The sequence below is a fragment of the Thalassophryne amazonica genome, chromosome 10, assembly GCF_902500255.1.
Source record: "Thalassophryne amazonica chromosome 10, fThaAma1.1, whole genome shotgun sequence".
NCBI lineage: Eukaryota > Metazoa > Chordata > Actinopteri > Batrachoidiformes > Batrachoididae > Thalassophryne > Thalassophryne amazonica.
In genome coordinates, this window is record NC_047112.1 from 61,262,891 (window position 1) to 61,268,898 (window position 6,008).

General features: G+C 43.2%; 1 pseudogene; it reads left to right on the forward strand.

Moving 5' to 3' along the window:
* The first annotated feature begins 1,697 nt into the window (after positions 1-1,697).
* On the forward strand, positions 1,698-5,564 carry LOC117518858 (annotated as a pseudogene).
* Positions 5,565-6,008: the final 444 nt, after the last annotated feature.

Here is a 6,008-nt window from a genome sequence, read left to right on the forward strand (position 1 = left end):
ACAGAGCAGGGGCACAATAAGAGAAAGCACTATGACCTGCAGACTTCTTATTCACCCTAGCGACACAAAGTAGTCCTGCACCCTGAGAATGCAAAGCCTGGGCCGGTAAGTAAAGTTTAATTAGGTCAGCTAGGTAGGGAGGTGCCAGTCCGTGAACAATTTTATAGACTAGTAACAGAACCTTAAAATCTGATCTCACTGGGACAGGGAGCCAGTGAAGGGATGTCAAAATGGGTGTAATGCGATCAAACTTTCTGCTTTGTGTCAAAAGTCTGGCTGCAGCATTTTGAACCAATTGGAAACCCTAATGCTAGACTACGGTAAACCAGAAAATAGAACTTTGCAGTAGTCCAATCTAGAAGAGATAAACATCAGGGTCTCAGCATCAGCCATAGACAGGATGGGACGAATCTTGGCTATATTTCGCAGGTGGCAGAAAGCAGTCCTCGTAATATTTCTAATGTGGAGGTCAAAGGACAATGTAGGATCAAAAATTACCCCAAGGTTCCTCAATTTCTCAGTGTGATGTATGACACACGAGCCTAAGCTGAGCGTTAACTGGTCAAATTGATGCCGATGTCTCACTGGACCAAGAACCATCATTTCAGTCTTATCAGAGTTTAAAAGTAGGAAGTTTCTAGACATCCACCTTCTCACGGCTGCAAGGCAATCTTCTAAGGATTTTATGTGAACGAGATTACCAGCAGTTATCGGCATGTATAACTGAGTATCATCAACATAGCAGTGAAAGGTAATCCCAAAATGCCACAATATGTGTCCAAGGGGTGCTATATAAAGGGAGAAAAGCAGGGGGCCTAAGACGGACCCCTGTGGAACCCCAAATTTCATGTCACTAAGGTTAGAGGTAGTGTTACTGTACAAAACACAGTGAGAACGACTGGTCAAGTATGACGTCAGCCATGCAAGGGCACTCCCAGTAATCCCAAAATGATTTTCCAGCTATCAAGCCGTTTTTTGTTTTGCATATTGTGCTGCTGTATATGGTACTGCCCCCAGTGGTGAACAAATGCAAAATGAGCAGCACCAACTTTCTGCAGTAGAGGAGCACAAAACGGAGGTGTACGGTACTTGGTTTTTGATGAAATATGTATTTGATGGTAAGCATTACCAATTTGGGGTTATTCCAATTTATCATGGAAGATGAATGACTACATTAAACAAGTCATTGTATTGTACTTAATCAATCCATTTTTGCATTAAATTCAAAAATGCCCCATTGGTTTCTACAGCTTTGGCACCACAGGTGCTACCTGTCTCACCATTGTTTCCTCTACATACTATTCAAATTTATTATTGTCATTGATTCAGTAGGGCAGGTGCACATTATAGATGGCCTTGTGGCATTTCAGTTGTCTCTGTAACATGCAGGGAGGGCCCCCACCCCCCTGCCCAGGCCAGAAATACTTTTATTGAATATGTTACTGACAATAAGTCACCTGACAGCAGTGAAATGTTAAAAATCCCCTGCTCACTCATTCACTCATCTTCAACCGCTTACTCAAATTAAGGGTCACCGGGGGGAAGCTGGAGCTTTATGGACAATTTAAAGTTTCCAATACACCTAACCTGTATGTCTTTGGATGTGGGAGGAAGCCGGAGCACCCGGAGGGAACCCACACAAACACAGAACATGCAATCTCCACACAGAAAGGTGGGAATCGATCCCGTGACTGTTGTGCAACTGTGCTAACCACCAGTCCACTGTGCTATCCTAAAACCCACTGCTATCATCTTTAATTAAACTTAGTAGTCAGAGCTTTCAAAAGAAGGTGTCATAATCTGACATCTATTCCACAGATTTTGGCTAGTATCATAAAAAAGTCAGACAATAACCTCCACCTTCAAATGTATTTTTTCCAGTCCATTTTTTTTTTCATCAAATGGTCTTTACAATTTTGCGTGACCCATTGGTGTGTTAAAATTCCTTTTCAGTAACTCTTGTTTCACACTAGGCATCTTTGCTGCTAAAGCCAAAGAATTTATTGAAATGTTTTTCTAAGAAGGGGGCCTATGTGGTTTCATGCAACTAAAGAGTAATGGGCCACTGCTTGGAGAATTTCTTTATGACCGAGCCCTTGAGTTATTTAGTTATTTATTTATATTTATTTGAACAACAGCAAAAAAGCTATTAACTTTTTTGGGGGGGGAAATCCTGTTTTGAAATCCAGTGTCCATTTACATTTTCGATTTCCTGTTGTTGGTTCTCTAGGAATTGAATAAGCTGGGCCTGGGCAGTGAAGTGGAATTACATGTTTACGAAGTTCCTGTAGAATATCAGAAGGTCCAAAGTTTGGTTCCTTCATTATGGAAACAGTATCATCCAATGGTAAGAGAACATTGTTTAAAATTTGTCCCTCACATGTACATTTACATGTGAATGTTCACATTCACATGTAAATGTAAACATTTACATGTGAACATTTAAACATTTACATGTGAACATTTAAAATGTAACATTCATAAATTCACATTTATGAATGTTCAGGGTGAGGTCTAATGGTATTGATACAGGTCTCAGGTCAGTTTAACTGCAAATACAACTGTATTGATTGGATTTATATGAGCAGCCCACTAAATTATGCAAAGGACTACTGGCTTCCTGGCCTCTGTATAAGCTCTTGGTGAGGCCATGAATCGAATCAGATGTGGTGTAGATTTAAAAGTGGGTGGTTCTTATCCAGTTTCAACGGGATAGATCCAGGTCCCTTTGGGATTAGGAAGACATGTTGAAACTGAGCTGCACACATGTAACAGTGAAGGGTAGCTGTGTGGTCAGAGGTGATAGATGCAGATAAATTATGATGCAGGAATTCTGACTTTCTAATGTTTCATGTTGTTTGCCAGTTGGTTGTTCATGTGGGCGTCTCAGGTATGGCCACTACGGTCACACTGGAGAAGTGTGGCAGAAATCATGGATACAAAGGCCTCCGACAACTGCACGCTTCTGTCCTGACTCACAGTGTTGCATCGTGGGAGGCCCCCGGACTGCATCGACCTCTGTTATTGACATGGAATCAGTCTGCAAGAGAGTGACTGCCTCCGGGTTAGGTGTTGGCGGTGTCTGTGTCCAAGGACGCTGGAAGGTATCTGTATTTTTGTTTGTTTTTTTTACAAGGGTGTGTATAATCAGTCTTTGTGTAGCTTTTCACCTTAGATCCTGAGGGTTTAAGGCATAAAAAACACTTTGAGATCAACTGTGTTAAATCAGGAATGGTCATTCTGTTTACTCTGCATATTCAAATACTGTCAGTTGTCAGTTATTATCATGCTGGGTGGCGGGGTTAGAAATCATCTCATCTGTACATCTGTCCATGAGTCTGGTAAGCAACTCCTAAACCAGGTGGTGGACTCCAGTGAAAGTTAACACAATACTGTGATAGCACATCATATGAAAATGTGCATGAAGGAAAATTTTTTTGGTCTGGCATCATCAGTGTTGCATATACGAGGTCTGTGAGAAAAGTAGCCGAACTTTTTATTTTATGCAAAAAATATATGGATTTGATTCATATGTTTTTACGTCAGCCAAGCTTGAACCTTCGTGCGCATGCATGAGTTTTTTCACGCCGGTCGGTTGCGTCATTCGCCTGTGGGCAGGCTTTGAGTGAGCACTGGTCCACCCCTCTCGTCGTTTTTTCATTGCGAGGAAATGCCAGAATGATTTGGGCTTTGTTCCATCAGAATTTTTTCAGAAACTGTTAGAGATAGGCAGCTGGAAACCATTCAGAAAATTCACATGGCTTTCGGTGAAAATTTTAATGGGCTTCACAGAGATTAAGGAGTGTTACTACTGCTTTAAGGACGGCCCACAATGGCGCACAGCGCGCCGGGCTCCGAGCCGCGATCGACAGGCAGAAAACGACCATTTCATTTCTAAACAGATCGCTGTATGGATCCGGGACCATCGTGTGCAATTTCTCTGGTTATCACAAGAGCTGGACAATCAGCCATTTTCCAGCAAATTTCACTTTTAACAGAGATTTTGTCATGGAAAGCCGCGCGGAGGCTTCGCGCATCACGACGGATTCGCTGATGGAGCGAGACAAAGAACACCTCCGTTTTGGAGTGTCACAGGACAAGTTGGGACATGCCAGCTCTCCACAATTTCTCTTATACTCACTCGACTGGTAAGCCACTGAAAGCCGAGATAGGCATGTCCCAACTTGTCCTCTGACACTCCAAAACGGAGGTGTTCTTTGTCTCGCTCCATCAGCGAATCCGTCGTGACGCGCAAAGCCTCCGCACGGCTTTCCATGACAATATTTCTTGTTAAAAGTGAAATCTGCCAGGAAAATGGCTGATGTCCAGCTTTGGATAACCAGAGAAATTGCACACGATGGTCCCGGATCCATACAGCGATCCGTTTAGAAATGAAATGGTCGTTCTTGCCTGTCGATCGCGGCTCGGAGTGCGGCGCGCCGTGGGCCATCCTTAAAGCGTTAGTAACACTCCTTAATCTCTGTGAAGCCATAAAATTTTCACCGAAAGCCATGTGAATTTTCCGACTGGTTTCCAGCTGCCTGTCTCTTAACAGTTTCTGAAAAAATTCTGATGGAACAAAGCCCAAATCATTCCGCCATTTCCTCGCAATGAAAAAACGACGAGAGGGGTGGACCAGTGCTCACTCAAAGCCTGCCCACAGGCGAATGACACAACTGACAGGCGAGCATGCGCACGAAGGTTCAAGCTTGGCTGACGTAAAACATATGAATCAAATCCATATATTTTTTGCATAAAATAAAAAGGTCGGCTACTTTTCTCACAGACCTCGTAGTTGCACAGCTGAGGTGTAACTTTGTATCATGTGGTTGAAGTTAAAGATCTCCTTCTGCCCTATAGGCTGTCAAACATGTTCAAACTGTGCAAATAAATGTGCAAATAATACTTTGGTACTTGTTTAGGAACTGCAAGTTTAATGTATCACAACTGAACAGATTATCAGTAACCCTAGTAATAATCACACAACTAAATATCAAATACAGGTATGGAAATGGACTTTTTTGCGTGCCTGCACCCATGGCCATTACTAAACACCAACTTGATATGTAGAATATAAGTGCATATCACAACCCTCTTGCGTGAGTTCAGAGGGTGGGTGCTGACCTTGGGCCTACTTGTCCTGGGTCAGATCAGCAGGAATCAGTGAGTGCCTAAATAGCTGTCCCTCCACAGCATTCGTTCCCTGGTCCTCAAGACCCCTAACCTGCACATTTTCCATAGTTCCCTGCTCTGCCCAAAAACTCTGCTTAGGTTCAGGTGAGTTCAGCCCTAAAACCGCCCTTTCTATATCCTCCCTTCCAGGTATCTGTGTGACTTCACCTACTACACATCTCTGTATTGAGCCACGGTCGCTCTGCCTTCATCCATGTGCCTCCTCTCGGAAAGCCCTACAGCGGGGAAGACCTGGGCCCGTGCACTGCAGGCCATTGTCCAAGAGATGTTGGAGCTGCTGAACCAGGCTGAGGAGAAGATCCACTGCCAGCAGCATTTCCACTAAGTGACCTCTAGATGCCAACCAGCCTCTCCAGCCCTCACTACGCAAGACAAATTGCACTTCACCACAAGTAGCCAAACTTCTTTTGTTTTTTTCTTTAAAAAATATGTTTAGGTTGGGTTTAATGAAAAGTTCTTGTTGTACTGCAGGACATTTTCAGACTTTTTTCCAGCTAAACCCAATTAATTTGTGTTTTTCAAGTCTCCCAGTGGTGAGAGATCAAATGGGAGTCTCATGGCAGTCCTTGGTCACGTTGTTATGTAAACTTTTGTTCCTTTTGCAATGAACATGGAGCTGACATACATTCACTAAGACATGCGATAGAAAAAGGTACTTCTTAAGTTTGTTCACCTGCAGTTACAGCTTGAGAAGGTTTGTAATGTGGCGGATATTACAACTGGTGACCCCTATCGTGACTCCTCTATTACGGCACCTTATAGGGTTAGGGTCAGTGAAATAGTTACACAGGTTGCATTTAGGGAAACTTGAATGC